Below are 23,512 nucleotides of genomic sequence, written 5' to 3' on the forward strand. Positions count from 1 at the left end.
TGTAATAAATACCTGTAAATTATAGTAGCCTACAGCAAAACCAATTGCAGCTGGTGTCTTTTCATATCAGTTTTCTACTTTTTTCTTACAAAAAAAAAACGTTTCCAAATGTAATAAAGTTTAACAATAAAACAAACAAACGTATCAGAAATAATCAGATTTTCTTTTTTTAGAACATAAAACACTTACAACAGGGCTTAGGAAGTTTTATTTAACTTTATTATATTTTGTCAGAAAATCTACCATCTGAGCACATTTCCTACAGGCAGATCTGCCGGCAAACACAAAGTCAATGTATTGCCATAGCAACAGACTCAAACACAGTGGTACAACGTCGGCACACTACCATCATCTGATCTATGCAATATTGTGCATTGTCAGACTTCACCAGGAAGCCACAGTGTCCCTAACATAGACCAGTATTATAAGTCCACTTCTGCTAGCTTTGGCTTTTGATTTACCCAAATTATGAGTCTCGATTAGTACAGGCTAGCTTCAGAATCACAAATACTTTAATAATCAAAAGGGGAAATCACTTTTATTACAGTAGTTCCCCAGTGAAAATAAATTATAGCAAGGAAATAATTATATCCAGGAGAAATCAGAAGCACGAGACAAAATATATACAATGATCAACATGTAAAGACAGAATCAAAACAAAAATTATTCAAAATAAGAAACATCTGTTTGATACAAACACACACATTGGCTACGCACTTGTACCCAACCGAATGTACCGTACCAAAACACGTCAGTATGAATATGTGTACTGTTATACCCTTAAGGCCTGATTTACTAACATCTCACATAAAAAGTGTAAAATTCCTTGCATGCTTAATCAGAATCAGAATTCCTTTATTATTCCCAGGGGGAAATTCCTTAAATTACTAAATTACTTAAATACTTTGCAAGCACTAGATGTTCACCTGTTGTGGCTGATTTACTGAGATTACACATTGTGACACATATCCAATCACAGTGTTTATGAATCATTGGATCCAAATTTCACCCCATCCTCTTTTTGTTACTTTTATTCAGTTTCTGTATCCCACATTCTGTTCCCGTTTGTCTCCTGCTTTAGAAATATATTCCCTGATGTGGACTGCAATATGCTGTGTAGTGGAAAAACAGACAGAGCTGCAGGCTGTCTACCATTTAAGGAATCTTAAATGTGCTTGCTTCTACTGTTTGTCCTGACAAGCCTGGTCTATAATAGGAATACACAAGGGATCTGTAGGTTCTCCAAATCTGTTTATTAGAAAATAACATTGTATGTCCATAGAAAATGTTAGACCATGAAACAAACCAAATGCTTAATTATCACGAGAGTTACGTGAATGGAAAACATTTACCTACTTGTGATAGCTTCCTTTCTACAACAATTTGAATCATTTAAATAGGCATCACTGTGCAAAAGCCAATGGATGCCTGTGCTAAAGGACAAGGTGATGAGATGGGTTACACCCCTTTCTGACAGGAAGAAAACATCCATCCATTTTCAGACCTGCTTGTTCCTGTTTTTAGGGTCACGGGGGTCTGCCAGTGCCTATCTCCGGCTCACACTTGGCGCTAGGCGGGGGTACACCCTGAACAGGGCGCCAATCCATCGCGGGGCAACACATACACAGACAACCACTCACACTCACATTCACTCCTATGGGCAATTTAGAGACTCCAATCAACCTTGCAGTCATGTTTTTGGAAATCTTTTGAGCAATACTTCTTAGAGAAAATCATCTTCACCTGCCCATTCACTTGCATTACTATGAGCAATCAGCAAATGTAATTGACATGACATACATATTTTGGATTATGGGAGGAAATCGGAGTACCAGAGGAAATCCACTGAGGGACGCAAGATCTACTCATTGACTGATCCCATCCCAATCAACTGTATCTCCTGTATCTCAAGGTGGAGAAAGCCAAAGACTTGTCAGTTACTTGGCTAATATAGTGAGATAACTCGATACCACGTCAGGAGTTGGCCATGAAAACTGAGAGATTGGATAAACTCCTGCAGAAAAGTGGAGATTATAAATGCAGCAATCAAAATCTGAACCTTTCAAAAACACAAAAGCCCAAACCGTATCACCCCCACAATATCAAAGTTAAATGAATTAGAAAAATAAATGGGTCGAGTACCCATTCTTGATATGTGCTGACAATTCTAAGGCCACCTACTGTAAATGTCTCAGGGCTTAGCAAGCAAGTGTGAATGTGCACGTGCAGCATCGTCCAGCCAGACAGCACATAGGTCTATAAAAGGACATAAGCAGTGAACCTTGTCATCAGTCACATGGAAGGAGGAAGAGAAGAAAAATGCCAATGAGACAGAGTTAGGCACAGTGAGGAACAGAAAGCTTAAAGGGATGCCACCTTACAATTCTGATGAAAACGTTGGAAACATCTAAAAATTATCAATACTTTATGTCAGCTCTAAATTGTGGGAACTCAATATCACCCCATCCGATAACAAGTCAGGCCTTGAACAATTATTAAGTTGTTGTCGTTTACTCTTTTTGCATGCTTTGTTTATATAAGTACAATCATTAAACTTTGTTTTTGCAATTTCCAAGGTTTCTCACATCGGTATCACATAGACACTCAGCAGCCCAGATAGTGAAAGAGTGCTGGATTTAATTTCACATAAATGTCTTTGGAAAACCAATATAATAAGGCAATAAAACTTACAGAGACTAGTTTTATAAACAATGTTCCACCTTCAGAGGATGTGTGTCATAGATCAACTTAATAGGCAAAACTAGTGCCTTGTGTTGCTTGGTTGTGTGAAATATTCCTGGAGTACTCATGTTTGGTTTAAACTTTAGGCTTTGGAATGCAATAAAGATATGAACATATTTAGGAGAAGCAGATGTTGACCTTGTTGAGGTGGTTTAAATTTGAACATAGTGGCCCTAATAGGCCTGAGCCCTGGAGAAAAGTGTGCTGATAGCAAATTGAGAGAGGACAAGGCTATATCCGTGCTAGCTTTAACGCTTACTCTCAGTTCATCAGAAATTAATTTGCAGCTCATAAAAAAAGTAGGGCTAGACAGGCAGCATAGGTTAAAATAAAACCATAAACCTCCCATGCCTTACTTCCTTAGTGAATACCTTTGCTTACCTACTTCTCTCCACCTCCACATTTTGTGGCTATTATAATGGTTGACCTACTTTTCAGAGAGTGTGGAGAGCAATGAGACTTAGACTAGAATGAGTACACTTTTTGACTTTCCAACCATTATAAGTGTTAAATCTAAAATCTTCTAAAATGAGCAAAAACAGTGCCTGGGTTAGTAAAATCAATCTCTCTAAAACTCTGTAAAGCATTTATTACGTTTTATAATGGTCCACACGCTTTCCTTTCAGTTACCGGTAGTCAGAAAAACAAAGCTAACTTTTGTATAAGGGGATCCATAGAGCTTCACCCATTCATTGCAATATATTCCATCGCTAATAAAAACAATGTTGTTAAGCCCTACTGACAGAGTAGAGGTCAAAGCCCTACAGTGTTCCTTTGAGGTCATGCCCTCAGCACTTTAAAATGTGGCTCCTTTGGCACACCATTCAGGAAGAGTAGAGGGAGGCAGCCTTCCCCCAACCCAGATCAGAACTAAAACAGGCTGTTTGAAATAGGGGGCATGGCTACATCATGACCAATATGTCCGACCTCTGTGCATTTACTGTGAACACATGGCTGACACATGGGTCTGTCTCCCTCATGCCACATTAACTGCTCCATCTATAGGCTTTTTAGGCCTGCAGTGGTATTAAGTAAGTTCCATCTGAACACAAATATGTGTGAATTGTCCTTCTCTGACTGATATAGAGTCAAAGCCTTGAAACCACATTGAAAACTGTCAAGTAAAAAAAGTATGAAAACAAAGAGACCTTAAAAAAAAAAAAAAAAAAAAAAGCAGCAGTTGCTTGGTTACACCTTGCACTAATACCAGACAAGAAGAATCTGCCACAAAAATAAAGATACACTTGAGGTTGAAAAGTACAAGTTAAAATACATGAAACATTAAAAAAAAATACACTTCTCATTCTGGCCTCACTCCAAAATGAATGGAAGGCTCTAATATTTTTAGTAAAAATTACTTAATAATGGATTGCTTAAAAGGTTATTTAAAAAAAAAAAAATTAGTAGACCTTAAGGAATAGAATATGCCTTTCATCTGAAATGTTTCAGGTCAACCTCTGTTACACAGCTGCAGTGTAAATGTGACAAACTGAATGAAACGAGGTTATTGGCTTTCAGGGGACCACACAGCAGTCTAAAAATATCCCTCTTTGAATGGATGCAGGAAGCAGTGCAGCAGGGAATCCAGCTGGGAAATCACCTGATTGGCTGGCCCTGTTTTTATCCAGAGGTGAGCTCTGCTCTCACTTATACTTACAAGTCTCTCACTGTTTTTTTTTTCTATAATTCTATATTAAAAGAGCTCATTATACAATAATGAGAGAACAGTATTTAGGTATCTTGTCTTACTTCTACTTTATTTTTTACCAAACATGCCCTTCTGAAAAACATTGGATTTCAGGAAAGAAATATATCATCGGTCCGCAAAATTATGTTGTAATAAAATCAGACAAGGAGACTAAGCAAAATAAAGTCCTTCTCCGATAACAGTAAACTTGCATACCACTTTTCTGCGAATTATAAGGTGCTAAAGAAATACCACAATGCAAGAGGTAAAAGCTTAATTATAAGGATGATTAAACATGAAAAATATCTCCTTGGCTGAGGTAATTATGAAGTGACTGGAGTACATAAATGTTTTCATTTCATTGTTAAAGGCTTACGTTTCAAATTGGATCAACTTGGGTCTCAGTTATCTTGAAAGTGAGCGTTGATCTTTGTTTACACTGTGAATGCAATTGTATTATCTAGCAAAACAATGAGACAACCTAATGTTGAGTACAGTGCACTGTGGACGCTGATGTTTGTCTTTTTTGGTACTATATCTCAGGCTGAAGGACATACAACTTGCTTGGTCTCCACAAATGTATCAATGTTTGTTGATCACGACTAGATATTAAACACTTTACAATTAACTTAACTTTACAAATAAACAGCTGTAGAAAAACCAGGGTCACATATTTAGTTGAAGCAGTGCAGCTTGATCAAATAACAAAGAAGAAAGGAAAGGGGAAAAAATATTTTAAGGGTTTTTGCCACTTGGAAGTACATAAACATTTTCTTATGGAACAATCACATTAATTGTCCTGGGGTCATCAGACCATTTTAGCATCATTAGTCTTCACTGTTTTTTCCTTTCTCTGTCATGGCTATATCCTTGGCTACATTTGTTTAGGTCTTCTTTGTTTGCTGCTGTATGTTCTTATCATGTATACTTCTCCTGCACAGGGCATCCTGTTTGCACTGGGGCAGGACAAACAACCAGTGTGCAACGCCAAAGATATTTTACAGGCTATGACTTTTTCTACGCTGACCTGATATTGACTAAGTGGGTTCTTCCTGCTGGGGGATTAAAAAAAGACATGGTGAAGAATGGCAGAAGACTGAGGGGAAGGTTTATTTTTCCACCAGGAACTTATTAAAATGTCTCTCAGGAGAGATGCAACAATTCTTTCTGTCACTGAGTAATACAGAACGATGAACACCATGTTGCGCATCACAAAAAATAGGTCAAATTCATGATGGTCCATCTTGACCAAGTCCATAATGGGAAAAACCTAACTCTCCTCCTGCTCTCGTGGCAGAAACTATATCCGAAGTATGTCCATATCAAGAATAAATCTCCTTCCCAAGTAGTCCTTTTCTTTGAAAAGCTTGCCTTAAGCACTGACCTCTGGAGAGAGACAGAAAACCAGTCTTCCAAATTAAACAGCAAGAGTGGGTGCTGGGTTTCTACAACACAGTACTGAAAATCCCACCACTGCGTCATGCATAATAGACCCGCAGAATGGCAGGATGCCATTAAATTAAGTGTGCTTTTGGTTGTTTAATCTTTGACATCTAATAAGCCATTTTTAATCTCAAGACTAGTGCTCTAATTATGTTTTTATAGTATTTACAATTACAAAGAACACACAAAGTTTTAGTATGTATGACGATTGTCTTCTTTTTCCATTTGTGTTGAATGTAAGCATTTTGGTCATGGGTCTTCCATTAACACACAATTTCCTAAATTTGAAAGATCTGATGTAACTTCTTGATGACACGACAGCCCAGCTCCATAAATTGAAACCATGCCTTATTTAATCTGACTGTTTCTGACCCAAAAAAGGAAAGGCACTGGTTGACATGAATGGATGTAAATCAAATCATGCACCGCAGTCAGCCTTGTTACTCACCTTTGACACTCCAGGCAGATAAAGATGAACAGAACACATGTGAAAAAATGCATGGGGTCACATAAAAATACCAGATAAGGACTTGCCAACACAAAAGATGTGTAAACAGGAACCGAGAAACAATATGTAATCTCTCTGTCCAGGAGGCAAAGTTCAAACAAACAACTTACACACTTGTGTGTTGCTAGACCACAGTGTGTATTTCAGTACTAAACGATTGTGGCTAACAATCTGTGACTTTCAGACTCCGTTTAAAGCTGCAGTATGCAAGTTTTCTTAGGCATCATTTGGTCAAAATTATCTAATATCCCAAATACCCATTAAGCATATTGTAATTGAAATTGTTTTGAGAGAACAGTGGACCTCTGCTCTTTCTCTTGGCTCTGTAGTCAAGCTTTAGAATGCAATGAGTGTGATGCTCTTTTACAGCCAATCAGAGATCTGTTTGCAAATCAAGTGCTTCATGAGCAGTTTTGTGCATTACTATTGGCTGTTCAACAAAAGTTGATACACGTTCACTACTATCGGGAGTGAAAGTACAACAGCGGGTATTTCGGCAAGAAAGGTCCCCATCGCAACTTTAGGCACAATTAGGGCTGGGAGGTATACCAGTTTTGGATTTGAGAATATGGGAAATGCATTGGATTTTATATAGTGCTTTATCATAGACACTTTATCATTTACAGAATTAAGGCATTGTTTTTTCACTCCACACTTAATGGTGGTAAGCTACTATTGTAGCCACAGCTGACTTGGGGCAGACTGACAGAAGCAAGGCTGCCATCGGCCCCTCCGACCACTCCCTCACTCACATACAGTCATACTAGGCTATGTGGGTGAAGTGCATAGACTGTAAAAAGAATGGACGACGCACGCTCACAGGGAAGTGAAGCTTTTTTTTTAGCGCTCCCCCTGCTGACTGGCTGCAGTATAGGTCATAAACCCCGCCTACTCAATGATAACGGATAGGATGTTGATCAAATTGTAAAGTTAAAATACTCATCTGGTAATTTTTTTCAAACCTAAATTCTGCTGTGATCTTTAGTTATTATCACCCTTTCTCACTTCTGATACGATACCAATATTGCAGCCTTGAGTATTGGCCGATACCGCTATTGATCCGATACGATATCAGCAAGAATCATACATACTTTTATGACTTATTTTGTAGTGTGGAATGTTAGAAAAGGCTTGATCAATCAGAGAACAATAGTCAGCAACTGTAGGTATGACAAAAACTGACCCATTTATTATTAACCAATTGGTTACATACATTTTAACCTTCAACATAATATCTACAGTATTCTATTATTGAATAAATATAATATAATATATATCGGAGATTTTAGATGCAGTCCAATAAAATCCAATATTCGTTTTCTGGCTGATATCGGACCGATATCCGATATCAATATCGGATGGGGGCACCCCTAGTTATTATCACCCTACATTGTGTTAAAGTGCTAATTTTTCTGTGAGGTTTGTTTTAAAAAGTTAATTGAGGTTGAAAAACGGGATTTGACGTCATATGTGACAATGTTTGACAGCCTTGGATCTTGCGTAGCTCTCTTTGTGAAAAGCATAAGCAGTTAAGTCATGAAGGAAAGCCGAGATGCCATTAAACTTTTCCATTCAGTTTTTTCGTCTTTTTAGAGCTACTAGTACTAACCCCTATGATCTGATCATCTGAACAAGACCTTGGTAGAATTTCCACTGGGAAAGAAACATAAGTTCGTGGCGTAGCTGGGCTGCATAACTCATCAGGGCAGTACGCTAAATGGGCGGGGGCGTGTTGCCAGGGCTCTTCCCACTGGAACCTACTTCGCAGACTCTGGCTCCAAATGACGTGAAATTTGCACGATGGCAGCGCCTTTAAGCGCTGTATTTTGGCTTCAAGAATGTTGAGTGGGAACAGCTACAGTGCGCTACCACTGGAGCGACTGTCCCCCACCGTGGCACCTGGAATTCTCAGTGTTCTCTCATCCAACTACTAACCAGGCCCAGACCAGCTTAGCTTCCGAGATCTAACGCGATCGGGCAATAACAGGCTGGTATGGCCACATGGCCACATAATGAGATTAATGACAGGCTGTGAGTATGTGTTTGTATGTGGTTTAATTCTATGGGACATCCGCATGATGAATTTTTTTTTTTTTTTTCTTGCTTTTCTCGACGAGCACAGTCGCACTCTCTGTTTCTCCCTCCCCTCCATTCTTATCTCTCTCCCTGCTGCTGGTTTGTCTGGTCCTGTGAGCCTAAAAGAGCCTCTCTCAGCAACTCATCCAAATCCAGAATAATGGAATTAATCAGTTGGTCTCTCAGTGCTATCAATCAGATTTTTTTGACGAAAAGAACCGGGGGTGGTGAACCCGCATGTCCAAGCGGGACGTCACTTGACCCTTGGAACAAGTGGCGAGTTGTGTGTCTGTCCATCCTTTCCGTGTAACATGTGGGGGACATCTACATGATTGGAATAATGATAGTAGGCATGCTGCTGATCGGAGCTGGTGGTTTCCTTATCTATCGAAAAGTCCGTACTACGCTGGCGACTGTTTTGGAAAAGCTGCCAGTGATTTCTGAAGGATGTAGCAGGACTCTGAACACTCATGTGTTGATCGATATCAAAAGCAAGCAAGAGCTGCTTTTGGATCATCTACGCGTTATGGATAACAATTGGGAGAAGTTGGAGACTTGGCTTGGAAGTGGAAACTAGGCCACTCATTGGATTACAGCAGAGAGACCCAGGACAGAAGGCTATTGGAAATTGACATAAGCAATGTGACTTGATACAGGCTATCTCCCTTTCGGCTCCCCAGCCAGCCAAGGCCAAAGCCAAGGTTGTCTCATCTCTTATCACCAGGAAGTTTCTGCAAACGGCGGCTCTTGACTCCCTCTCCCCATTCCCACCTGAAACTGTTGATGCTGAACTTTGCCACACGTCATCTGGCTGTTGTCAGTAGTGCAGCTACAGGTCTTCAACTTCAAATGCCTTTGTCGGCCATCTTCCCCCCTCTCCCTTCCGCAGCTGCATGGAGGCGTGGTAGCAGCGCCCATGTCCCCAAACAGCTGGAATGCTGTTGTTCTTCCCACCCAACCCCCTCCCACAGCCAACCTCCCGCCCAACCCTTCCCACGTGCCTTGTCTCAAGTTGTTTGACTGTGTCATGCTTTCATTCATGTTTTTTCCTGGTTTCACACTGCTTTCTCTGTTAGGAAAATCAGTTTCAAACTGGCAGTTTTTTTCCTCTCACCCCTCCTCTCCTCCTGTTGTTGATCCCTTTTTCGTATTGTTCTAAACTGTACCTGGCCAAAAAAGCTCTTCTGATTCTGATTAATGAAGTTTGCACCAGTGTTTGCTGGACTTAAGCAAAAGTGGATCATAAATGTCCCGGAGCATCATATATGTAATCCCTTTACAAACACGGTTAAACTCCGGAGCCCCGGCTGTTTGTACACAGTCACAGCCTCTTTTCTGACCCGGAGGTTATCCTTCCAGGGCCCTAATGTCCGAGCTAGGATCGGCATCGCCACCTGATTGTAAGGAGCAGCATAATCTGCTTGTGGCGCCAATGGAGCCCGCAATGTAACAGACTCACGCGCTTCCCCACGTGCTTTTGTTTTGCTTTTCCTTAATTACGTAAGGTGCGTATTAGTTATAAACACATTTATAATGCTGTGTTCGCTGAGAAATTTGCACGTTTCGCTGTTCGCTTTTAGCACAGCCGCTGTCTGTTGCTTCGTCACCAGCCAAACCCCCTCTCAAAACAATCATTTGGGACAGCTTTACAGGAGAAGATTCTGAACATTTCACTTTACAAACTAACAACCTACCAACAGATGCAAACCCTTATAAACCTATCAATTCCGTCATGTCCGTTGTGGACGTATTTATAAACCTTTATCACCCAGGGTATAGTTTAGAAACAAAGGAGAAAATTAACAGAGGCATCAGGAGGATTAAAACTTTAAAAGTTTAACTATAACAATATATGAGGCTTCTATCTGTTGGTCAGACAATGCAAATACCTATAAAAGTGAAATGGGAGCATTAGCAGGTGGATAGATGGACTCCTTTCTCAGCTGATCATTGGTTCTTCCTTTCTGTTGCCCAAATTGGGTAATAAAAAAACAATCATGCAGGGAAGGTAGAGAGAGTGCCATCTGTTTAGCTGGTTTGTGGGCTGGCATCTAGTTGCCGGCCTGTTCCGCAGGGACCCAGTAATGAGACGCCCGTTGTCGGAGAAGTCTGTAGTTGCTGACAGGCTGCAGCCTTGTGTTCAAGAGCATCCTTCAGATAGTGAGTGACCTGATGGGCCAATTATAAAGATTTCTCATTTCATTTGTGGCTTGTCAAAAGAATAGGTGATGTGGTTTTCAATTTCATAAAAATTAAGCACCTAAACAGGGGATCCATCTGACTACAAGATCAAAAATTAGAAATAATTATAATCAGTGCCTCTGCTGTTTATTATTTTTGCCATATTGTGACCATCACCATCTCTCCCTAGGGAAGGGTAAACCACACTTTATTAGTGGAACTCTGTGACCCAGAGATATACATATGTATATTAATATAGCCTGCCTTCCAAGTTTTCACTCTAGGTAAAGTAGTCATGTACAAACATGAATGTCTAAATAAAAGGACTTAAAAAGGTAATGTTATTTTTTATTAATGTGGCCACTCCGTCAGTCCCCATCACATTACTCATTACTGCCCATTGAAAACAGGCAACTTGGGAAAGGAAGTCGTCCTATTGATAACAGGGTTCTCGCCACTGCTGTTGAGTGTAGAAGTTGTAATTTTGCTCTCCTACCGAGAAATGGTGGCCCCTACGTTCAGTTTTCAGCAATGCAGGGGGATTTGTTGTTGTTTTTTTTCCTTTTTTAATCGGTACCGTCGTAATAATTGTTGCACACTTAGACACGAAAGGGACTCCCAGGTGTGCACGGGTTGTTTTAACTCTCTTTTAAATCTGAATAACCAAGAAACGCATAAATCAGCTGCACCATATATTTAATACAGGCAATTGGCTTGGATGCTCCCATCTTTACCTGAGGACCCCTGCAGCCCTTTAGCTTCCCCCAATGCTGCCTGTGTGCATTATTTGCTTACGTAACTGTAATCACCGTCCATGTATTTAAGCTACGATGAGTGCGGACAGCGGACTGTAGGCTTTATATGTTTTTAAAGCTGCTTTGATTGTGCACAGCAAAATGTTTAGTGTCTTGTTGGATTTATGCTGGTCATTTAAGCTTTGTTTGGAAGTCTTTATTTTTACGGAATAAGCTCTTGTGTTAGATCAGATTGAATTGATGATTACTGTTGGATTTGATATAAATAAAGATAATAGTGATACAATTGTTTGGTTACTTTAATGAATGGAAACCGACACATATACCTTGTTTAAAAGTATGAAAAAGCCACAAAGTGAGGAAAAGAAAAAGGATGCATAAAAAATTGTGATAATCATTAATATTGTAATAATCATTGATTAATGGAATCATAGCACCTTGAATCGAAATCGAATCAAATAGCCAGGTCCCTTAGAGGGCGCACTCCTAAAAGTAAGGCAGTAACAAAGACTAAAAAAACTACTTTAGCTTTACTTCACTGATTTTGGCCCTGCAAGATTTACAAAGTTCTAAATTTTCCACGCCACCAGGGCTCACTCGCACATCACGCCCCTTAAGCTGTGAAAAATTCCTGGTGAGAACCCTGGATAACATTGATCCGAGTTACTGCAACAACAGATAAATTAGTCTGCAGCACTTGAAGATGAGCTACTGGCAGTGACAACTTTATTTGTATAAAGCAATTTACAACAAAGTAATCTCAATGCGCTTATCAAAATATAAAATTCATAATAAGAAAGAAAAAAACCCAACAAGATCCACATGAACAAGCATTTAGCCATCTAACAAAATCAGTACCGTAAAACACCATTAAAGAAACATAAACAATTATTTATTTCTAGCCTCCATACTCTCCCAACAAGATATATCTCATGACACGGCAGTGCATCCGTTGTTTGTGTTGGAAACACAGAGACACAAAGAAAATGACAACAACAACTCAGAACAACTTCAGTGAGGCACATCCACAAAGCCAATCCTTCCTTTTGTACCATTCACTGCGAAAGGTATAAAACATTTTCTGACCCTACCTTTGCTGAAGCTCTGGTAGCTCAGGTGTTGGTCTCGTTTTTCCTCAAAAAAAAGTTTCTCTATCGTCTCTAGCACTGTCATCCTGCCTGTAGTGTTATCCTGCCCACTAGCTAGAGCGAGAGAGCAGCAGCGGTCACATGGGATCAATTCACTAATACACTGTGAACTTAGCTATAGCATTTAGCATAGCGCGGTTACGTCCAAAGGCAGCTTAGAGAGCTGCCTTTGTACGTAAATGGTTGTCATCTTGGGGAACTGACTGCACATGCGCAAACACATAGAAACACGCTATGGGAACAGAGGCAGAGCAGCCGTGTGGTTTGGGGAGGGGGTGTGGCCTCCTCCAGCCTTACAGCAGATTGAGACAGCAGTCGTTCCAGGACAAAGCGCTGTTTAGTAATATGGGCTATGAAACGCACAAAATGCAGACACTTTCAAACTTATAGGTACTGTAGGCTATTGGAATTGGAAAAATAAATAACTAACACATGGTTATAATGGTGGCACCGCTGCTCTGTGCCCTGCTTTTGAAGAAAAGAGGAGAGAAAATGTATCCAAAACAATGTTACAAAATACACAATGCATCCGCTGTCATTTCTTTCACCCCTCTCTGTGTCCCTGACTTGCACCCAGGGGCGCCGAAAAGGGAAGAAAAAGATGAAGAATTCTAGGGATCCATGATTGAGAGGTATCCAGAGAGGCCCCTAATTCCATTATAATACTGCCAAAATAATATGACATGCACAATCACACATATTTGATTTACAATGTATTTGGTAACCAGCGATGGACTGGTGCCCTGTCCATCGCACCCAATGTGAGCTGGATATAGGCACCGGCAAACCCCCGCGACCCTGAAATAATCTACTAATAGTATTTGGTAACACTAACTATTTGTTTTGGAAACATTTCTCTATTTCCCGAATGGAGAGTCACTTCCCTAACCCCTGTTGATACGAGTATGTATGAAGTGCAAAAGAGGGATGCTGCCCCTATATACATACACCCAACCCTCAGGGCAATATCTTTATGTTGAAATGCCTTGTCTTTGCCAAAGAAAAAAAAAATGATCTAATACAAGTGGAGGGAAGGAGTGATCATTACATATAACTGATGTGAAGCAAATTATTGAACTCAAAGCTCTGTCAAAGTTGGACAAGGACCCATATTTTGATTGTATTTATGACAATTGAATTGTTAGTAAAACTACGAAGGGATAAGGGAAGGCTTGAGGTCACCAGAGCATTGACGGATGTTGAGATACAAGATGTGGCTTCAAAGCAACACAAGCCTGTATCAGAAGCATTGAGCCAATAAATGATTTTTTGAACATCTATGGTCCAATAGTACCATGAGAGATTTCGGAGAGCTAAGCCACCCTGTAATTTGGGCCTCGGTAGTAGATCTAGCAATATTCTAGGTCTCTTGCCATGTCATGTGAATGAAATAAAAGACCTATCGATAGCTTTGAAAACAGATTTTGGAAGATAAAACGGTATACACTGAAACAAATGCAGAGATGATCCTTTCCATCTAAAAATGATGACTAAAGTAAAGGGTAGATACTGCTGATACTTTAAGTTGTAGCATCGGTATCAGAAACCAAAAAGTGGTGCCATCAATACCTAAAAACACTAATCTGCAAGCTCTTTTCAAATTATTTAATGGGTTTAGGTTAGATCAAAATGATATAAAACAAAATGTTTGTTTTGTCATTAAAGATTTAGGATATGTCTGCATTGTTTTTTTAAAAATAGTCAATATTTTGGTAATAGTACAAGCTAAAATAATGTACATTTCACACAAATTAAAGTACTGTGCCAATATTAGAAAACAATCTGAAGATAAAAAAAAAATACTGGGCTTTTATTAACTAGTACAGTGCCCGTCGGAAGTATGCATTCATGTGGGAGCAAAAGGGGTATATTTTGCGGGTGCAATTTTCCTGGTTTAATGTCATTGTGGTTTTTTTTTTATCTTTCAGTTGTCTTTTTGTATAATTATTGTTTTTTGTTGCCATTGTAGTGTGATTCTGGAGTCATTTGGTGTTTTTTTTGTATAAATATTGTTTATTTTACTTATTTAGTATATTTTTATTATAAATACTGTGTGTGTGTATCTCTCCAGCCATCTCCTCCGTGCGTTATCTCTCGCGTGCGTCTTGCACATAATCCGTCGCAGGTTGTTAAGAGAGACACAGAAGTACCATAAAAAATAAATGTTTTACAACACCAAAGTCGCAACTCTTTCTAAACGGCTCTGTGTGAGTTCAGTATTGTCATCCCGGTGTACTGTACGCATGCGCATCAGCCGTGTGTGTGTTTACATTGTAGTTGCTAGCATCTTTCTTAGCACATAGAATAATATAAGAAAGACTCACCCTTGCACAGAACAAACAATCATAGTGGATCCGTGTTGTGGATCCATTATTATTATTATAATTACTTCAGCCACTGCTTGTTACAGAAAAACTTAACATTGACGCAAAAACATTTAGCAATTATATCTCGAGTCACTGTCAATCTTTACTTCATACAAAACTACAGTACACCAGTTAAGTCAACTATTCATCAGCATGCATGGCTATACTGTACACCCCCTCGACCAACAGAGAAAGTCCAGTGCCACCACTGGATAAGTTTGTGTAGAGCCCTGATAATAATAAAGATGATGATACAGATATAATAGTATTAGCGAAAATAGTAATCGTAATAATAGTAATGGTTATAATAATATAAATAGTAATAATAGCAATAACAAAGTAATATAATAAGAATCTAGTAACAATAATAAAAAATATTAAATAATGATAAGGTAATATGATAATATAGCAATGCTAATAATACAATGATAATAAAAAATGATGATAATATAGCAATGCTAATAATACAATGACAATACCAGTAACTATAATATAAAATATTAATAATTAAAAAGTATATATAATATAATGGTCATCATAATAATGTCAATAACATTAATACAGTAGTAGTACAATTATACAATAATAATAATAATAATGGCAATAACAAAATAAAGATAATCCAGTAACTGTTATACAATAATAAAAACAATAATAAACATAAAATAATAAGGTAATAGCAATAATAATAATTATACAATGAGAATACCAGTAACTATAAGATAAAAGAATAATAAAAAAAAGAATAATATAAGAATAGCAATAACAACAATACAGTAGTAGTACAATTAGATAGATATATAATATTAATAGTGAAAGTAGTAATAGTAATAATAGTAATGGTTATAATAATAATAATGATTATAAAAATAATAATAAAGTAGTAGTACAATTAGATAGGGATATAATATTAATAGTAGAAGTAGTAACAGTAATAGTTATAATAAATATGACAATAAAATATAATGAGAATCCAGTAATTATGATACAATAATACAATAATTAAATAAGGTAATAGCAATGATAATATTACATGATAATACCAGTAACTGTAAGATAAAATATTAATTAAGAATATAAAAATAGCAATAACAATAATACAGTTGTAGTACAAATATAAAATATTATTAGCAATAACAAAATACTATAATGAGAATCCAGTAACTATAATACAATAAAAATAAACAATATAAAATAATAAGGTAATAGCAATAATAATAATACAAAGAGAATACCAGTAACTATAAGATAAAAGAATACAAAAAAAGAATACTCAAAGAATAGCAATAAAAATAATACGGTAGTAGTACAATTAGATAGAGATAATACAAATACTGTGTGTGTGTGTGTGTGTGTGTGTGTGTGTGTGTGTGTGTGTGTGTGTGTGTGTGTGTGTGTGTGTGTGTGTGTGTGTGTGTGTGTCAAAAAAGAGAGAGAGAGACCCAAAAGTACCACGAAAAATAAACGTTTTGCAACACCAAAGTCACAACTCTATAAACGGCTCTATGTGAGTTCAGTATTTTCATCCCTGTGTGTGTGTGTGTGTGCGTGTGTTTACAATGTAGCTGCTAGCATCTTTCTTAGCACATTGAAGAATAGAAGAAGAAACACTCACCGTTGTTCAGAACAAACAATAATCATAGTGGACCCATCCGCTCACAAAAATGTTACATTCCTCTGTTTGAAGAATCAGAAAGTTTGTGATATAATCGGCTAACGACCGTCAGCACAGCTATTGCCCACACTCATGGAGATGAAGGAGGAAGTGAAGTCTGTGACCCGAGATTTAAAGTAAGTTTGGAATCACGGGAATATTATTAATTAACCATGAAATATTAACTTAAATGACTTTTAACGGTATAAAACGTTTTTAATATTGACCTTTTTTTTGTTTTAACCCAAACAACGTCATGAACCCAGAACCGGAAGTGGCGATAGATATAGATGGTGCGCTAGCGCCCCCTCACACCCTGAGGTCAAAAGTTGAATAGGTTTCATTTCGGGGCCGTCAAGAAGTGAAATAAAATTAAAATAAACATTTTGAAATGACCAAATTACTCCAAAATAACAGATATACACACACTCGGGTTAGTTGGAACCCGTCGACCAAGTTTCAGGTTGAACTCGCACCGCGTCGGGGAGATATTTGCTCCACACACACATCCACACACACATCCAGACACACATCTAGACACACATCCAGACACAGACACACATCCAGACACAGACACACACACCCCTTGCTTTTATAGGTAGATACACAGAAAACGTTATGAATGCCTAAGATTGCACAACAGCACACCAATAAACAAGTCAGAAATTGTTGAATATGCAAATTGTGGTTGCATTATGAAGCAAAAACAATCATTGTGCATGTAGATCTTATAGATTAAAACAATATTAATGATAATAAAAATCATACTCTTAAGTCCAGCACACAATCTTTCTCTGTTTTCCCCTTGGAATGAGGCAGCAAGTGGGAGAACTAATGATGCAGTAATTAAAGTGCGTGCCAACCTCCAAACCACAGCACACTGCTGAGGAGTGACTCTCACCCTCTGCAGCTGGCCCTCCAATCTGCATCCAAGAGAATGTTATGAAGACAACAAACACATCACATTTCAATTTCTGCACCTAGTGGGCTTGACAGTGTTTATTATGTGATTCACTATCAGTATACATCTTGGCTGAGGAACTAGGGATGTCACCACATGGTGATTCAAAAACCTGAGAGCAAAGTAAAGTAGGGCACTATAATTTAGACGTTAATAGAACTGCGGACTTAATTGACCAATTAAAATGGAATCCACTGTTGAACGCTAAAGTGGATATAATGTGAATAAAAGGCCATCACCGTAGACCGAAGGACCTTTGTCTGGGCAAATGTTTCCAGGCACCACTCATTAGGTGCACTGCCCGCACCTCTCCTGGTCCCGAGCAAAACAAGATGTCGAAGTGGCCACCCGAAACACCGACTAAGACTGCCAAAAAGCTATGCAACTTGTTAGGTAATTGGATCTACTGGAGTGTTTGTCCTGATTATCTCTAATTATTTTAACTCACTCACTGCCATTGATGCATATATGCGTCTTTGCAAATATAAACAGCTCAGTTAGCTACAGAGTTACTACTGGTAAGTCAATGCATGTTTTGGTCATTGAATTTTCCGTTCAGAAAAGGAAATTGAAAAAAAAAATACGAGTGGTTATTTGACTTTCTTTTTTAAATTCAAGGCATATTTCTTCATCAGGATCAAGAAGGGATAAACAAACAATTAAAAATCAGTTGAGTTTCAATTTTTGATTCTAAAACCCAAACTCCTTTATCTTCTTATTTATTAGCTTTTTCAGATGATAAACAGTGCGACAACATGACGTTCCGCTCAGTCGTTGACTGAGCGGAACGTCATGTTGTCTACTAGGGGCTACTAGGGGCCACGTGACTGAAAGGTCCCTATACAATTTGCAAACATACAGTAGCTATAACTGTGGAAAATTAAACTAGCATTGCCTTCCTGCTAACCCTTGAAACCCAGAGCATGAAACCCTTGCTGAAAACAATAGCATTACCAATTAAAAACATGCTATTTTTATTCTCAAGCCTACTCTTTAGGTACAGAAGAGAACCAATTGATTTCTTATAAGTTAAAATAGTGTTTGTAGAATCAAGGCCTGCATAAACCCCTTCCTCACCTACCCTGTAAAACCTAACCCATCCTTTAACCAAATGTAGAGATTTGACATCTTTGATTTACCTGTAATTGTATGCATTCTCTGTGTTCACCCTGACTTTGACGTTTTTTTGTGTGCAGTTAAACAGTTCTTAACCACGGTAACAGTTAACAGCTTCTAAATGATCAAAGTCATGTTCTACACTGACTTTTATGTGTGCTTTACCAAACACATAAATTAGGTGTAAAAGTTCTTTTAAGTCCAGCCGATAAATGTGAATCACAACACTAGGAGGACTAAAGTCCTGCAGTTGCCAAGCAAGCTTTTTAAAACATACACACAAAGAGTTTACATAATTGACAGTGAGCCAAATTCTTTGATAAACAGTGCTGACGCAAGCCACAAAACCCAGCATAAACTGTGTTCCTGAAATCAGATATAAATATCCACAGGTTGATGACACCAAGATAAAAATAGCTGACATAAACCTCCTACTGCAAACAATAAAACACTCCCTAACCCCCTCTAAACTCAGTCGAAGCTCTCTTTTTATTCATATTAATCTTAAAAATATACAAGCTGCAACAAATAATGTTTGCTTTGAGAGAAGTGTTTGTTATGAAACGAAATGCTTTAAATGCAAAACAGAAAATCCACCAATTAGGGTGGCTCAAAAAAACACTTTTTCAAGGAAAACACCCCCCCTGGGTGAAATGGTGTTCCTTTTTGGGTAAAAAAAAAGCTTGTACATTTTTTTTCAGATTGTTTTCATCATCTAATGTGATAATATATGCATCTGAAAAAAGTTTAATTATTTCAGTTGAAATAATGTTTCAATTATGCAAAACCTAAAAAATAGGTGGAATTCAAGCACGTGGAACATATTTTTCAAGTTTATTCAGTTTTATCACCATCATTGTTTTCGTAATAGAAATATGACATAGTGTAAACTAGGGGTGTTGAAAAAAAATCAATCTGACAATATATTGCGCGATTCTCAGATCGATTCAGAATGCATCTTTTTAATTTTTTTAATTATTTAACCAAGAAAGTCTGTTACACTGCAGGAGACATTGTAACTCAACACCATTTCAACCAGGGAGGGTGTTTACCTTGAAAATGTGTTTTTTGAGACAGCCTGGCATCCCTTTTCCAAACCGCTTGCTTCTTTTCAAGGTCACGGGGGTCTGCTACTGCCTTTCTCAAGCTGTTATTGGGTGCTCGATAGGGGTACAACCTGGACAGGATGCCAGTCCATCGCAGGGCAACACACATTCACACCCCCATTCACACCTATGGGCAATCTAGAGACTTCAGTCAACCTAATAGCCATGTTTTTGTATTTTGGGAGGAAGCGGGAGTAACCGGAGAAAATCCACGCAAGCACGGGGAGAACATGCAAACTCCAGGACTTGAACCCAGGACCATCTTCCTGTAAATCCTAGATACATAGATCCATATTTTGTCAGATCCTTATCCTTAAAAGTACATTTCTTAATAATTGTTGTCTCTTGGTTTTATCTTTCTAATCATTATCGTGGTTGTGTAACAATCCACAAAAAACAAAAACCTAAACTGACAGAAAAGGAATATCACAAGTAAAAACACCATAGATCAGACACTCATCCTAAAGTGCTTGAGATTCCCTGCGATAAATAGCACATGTTTGAACACCAGCTAAGCAAAAACAGTGATAAGAATGCATACCATATAATGATAAATCATGCACCAAAATGGGCATATTCCTCCATCTCTCCAAACAAAGACAATAGAGATACAACAGAAAGACAGTCAGGTAGGCATTTCTATTTAATACAGTTAGAAGACAAGGACCTAACAGATGGGGAAATCCATCGACTGCTTTATGTCTAACAATTGTAAGTCAATTTGAACTTATGCTGAACATGAGTAACATGTTGAAAAAGTCATCTCTTCACTCAAATGTTTTTGGCCTAAATAATATTTTAAGCAGAGACTGAAATTTGAAGGAATAAAGAAAAGTTTACTCCAGTTACAGAGGGTTTTTTGTTGTGTATTACTTTTGACTGGAATTTATGAATAACCGCTTTTTTGCCCCATCAGAGGCCTAAGCCAAAGGCCTTGTCACATGATCTACAGTATGTAACCAATCGAATAAAACCAGACAGTCCCATGGTCTCCACAAAAACCGAGAACAAAATAATACAAGTCATTTTTTTTCAATTGAATCTAATTAAATGTATTTTGAAGGAAACTTTCATTTCATTATGTTGTCATTATTTCACAACTAGCAATATACAAAAATAATAATAATACAGTCCTCTTCTTAATGTAAGTTACCCTAAACTAGAGCACCCATCAGAGGAGCATGTTTCCATTATACCCTATGCAATACATAGTGAGGGTAGGTTAATAAATAAACTGTTACAAAGTTGTCACAGAGTTGACCATTAAGTTGTCTTTCAATAATCCCACTTGACTGACACTGGTATGCACTATCTGACACGAGGGTCTTGCAACAAAAAACGATAGTCTATAAAGGCTAAACATATAAAATTAGTTTGGTTGATTATTTCTTTGTTGTAACAATGCTTCTTGGCAATAAATGTTATACCGTTGGAAAGCCTTTTTACATCAATATTAAATGGTGCTACATTTGTAAGGAACATATTTGTGGGATGAGCAGCAGATCTGAAAATGTGGATTTCACCCATGTTAAATATGCCATATCTTCTCTGCTCATCGCTGATGGATCACCCACCAACAGCAGCTGACGTGACCTATGTGTGTGTCTGAACCCCACCCAACCCGTCTAGTTCCATCGGGTCCCGTCGTGTCAGGTATGATATCTCAATCCTGTGTGAGGGGATCTCAGAGGAAAAGCAAGTAGGGTACAGGTATAGACTGACATTTGGATGATGGATCCCTGTTTCATTTCTATCTTAATCCCAGCCAACAATGGCTGAAGCAAAAAAGTGGGTATTATGGTAACAAACCAGGCTGACCCCAAAGCATGCCAACATGTTGCTTTTTCTTAATAAAAACCATTCAAAAAGAGAGGAGAGAAGAAAGAAGTTTGCCCTACTATTCAACCGCAGACCTCTATTGCGTATGGCAAAAATTGGAAAATGCACTACGGCAAAAAAAAATTCAGATTTATAAAACCGTGCGGAGCTCACCTGCACGTACTTTTCCCTTTATAAATCACAGACCAGCTAGAAGTTGGTGCAGGTGAAATCACTTCATGTGCTGCCCTCGACACGCCCACATTCTAATATAAATGGTCATTGAAAAGGAGCTCATGAATGGTTTTTGCATCATACCGAGCTGCTGACCAATGGACAGTACTGTAATAGTTTCAACCTTCTTTTGTTGTAACCCAGTATAAAATGGCATCACATAATAACTTCAGATAAATACATGCCTAATTATATTACTTCGTCATGACATTTTTCTTGTTCGACTGTGACTTATATTTAGTCTTCAGAGGTGGCAGTGGTTAAATTAAAAAAAAAAAAAAAGAATTAAGACCTATTTAGAAGTAAAGTTAACAGTTGGTAAATTTGTCTTGGATTACTCCAAATACATGTTCCAGAATAGTGAGTAGAAATATTCTGGCACCACAGAGCTTAAGCACAAACATAAAAACTTTGGTGTCCTGCTCTGATTGGCCGGCTCTGTGGGACCTCTAATAAGCACCCAGTGGAGAAAAGGGTTAGAAAAGGTACCTGAGAGAATAGATGAAAATCAGGTTAGAGGCCTAAAACCATATGATGAGGAGCTCATTTTATTTATATGCATCTATATGGTCAACTCAACTTGGCAAACTAGTCATTAGGATATAATTGAACAACTTGGTATTGACAAGGCAACAAAGTTTTTGATAATAGGACCCTTCAAGTTAACATCTTGCAGTTTGTCTTAAATTGCATAGACCTTTTCTTTAAAAAAAAAAAAAAAGAGTCCCAAAACAATGTGTGTTTAGCCAAAACCAGGAGTAGAAAATCCTGCTTGGTTTAGTTTCTTTTAGTGTACAAACAAAAAAGCTTAGCTCAGTTAAGGCTTTTAAAAAAAAAAAAAAAAAAAGAAACATGTCCATCCAGTCTAAGAAAGACGGGTCTTGGTGGTTTCAAACTTTCTATTTTTTTACCATAAATACAGCTATAGCCCAGGGATCAAACCCCCCACCTCTTGATCACAATATGACAGTGGCGGCTGCTGGTCTTTCATGCAGGGGAAGCTCATTTTCTGCCTACTTCAGAAAATGTATCTGTTTATTTAAATGTGAATTCTAGTAGAATTCACATTTTGTTGTCAACAACTATTTGTAGATTATCACACACGCACGCGCGTAGCTGCTGCTGCGCGCTGGAGTGTGAGTGTTTGGTCAAAAGTCTCACAACACAAGCAGTAACAGTCTCCACAAACACCAAAAACAGACACTAGGTTTGTCAGAAGTTAATTCGCTATGAGAGGATCAGCAAAGTCTCCGTGTCAACACAGAGCAACGGACTGAAATATTTGAAAAACCCGCCTGTGTGCTTACAACGTCATACTCTCTGATTGGCTCATTTTGCTGTCAATCAAAATTGAATTAGCCTGAGACAGATCATCCAATCATCATCCATTATTCCAGCGTCCGGAACAGACAGATCCAGCCCACTGCTCCATAGACCTCCTGTGAATCCCGGCGTCCGATGGGCGGGACTAAGTGCGTCATAACCGAGCATTTATCCAATGAGCGTCTAGTTTGACTGCAGTGGATCAACCCCTAAATCCTCTCCCATTGTAGTCAATTGAAGCTGAACTTCACCACTGTTTATTAACACTGTGACGCTGCGGTAATGAATGAAGAACGTCACGCTGTCACTGTCAGTTTCCTGTTATAAGAAGCTGATTCTGAACTAAACATACATGTGTTCTGTCATATATTTAGTCAATGAAATGTACACACAA

The 23,512-nt window shown here is 38.2% G+C and overlaps 1 protein-coding gene and 1 pseudogene across 2 annotated transcripts in view; both read right to left on the reverse strand.

Moving 5' to 3' along the window:
- inpp5a (inositol polyphosphate-5-phosphatase A) overlaps positions 1 to 23,512 on the reverse strand; it is a 243,586-nt gene that overhangs the window by 196,491 nt on the left and 23,583 nt on the right. The window lies entirely within an intron of this gene.
- On the reverse strand, positions 8,268 to 8,385 carry LOC114477350 (uncharacterized; annotated as a pseudogene).

Source organism: Gouania willdenowi, chromosome 15, assembly GCF_900634775.1.
Source record: "Gouania willdenowi chromosome 15, fGouWil2.1, whole genome shotgun sequence".
In the NCBI taxonomy this organism is placed as follows: Eukaryota; Metazoa; Chordata; class Actinopteri; order Blenniiformes; family Gobiesocidae; genus Gouania; species Gouania willdenowi.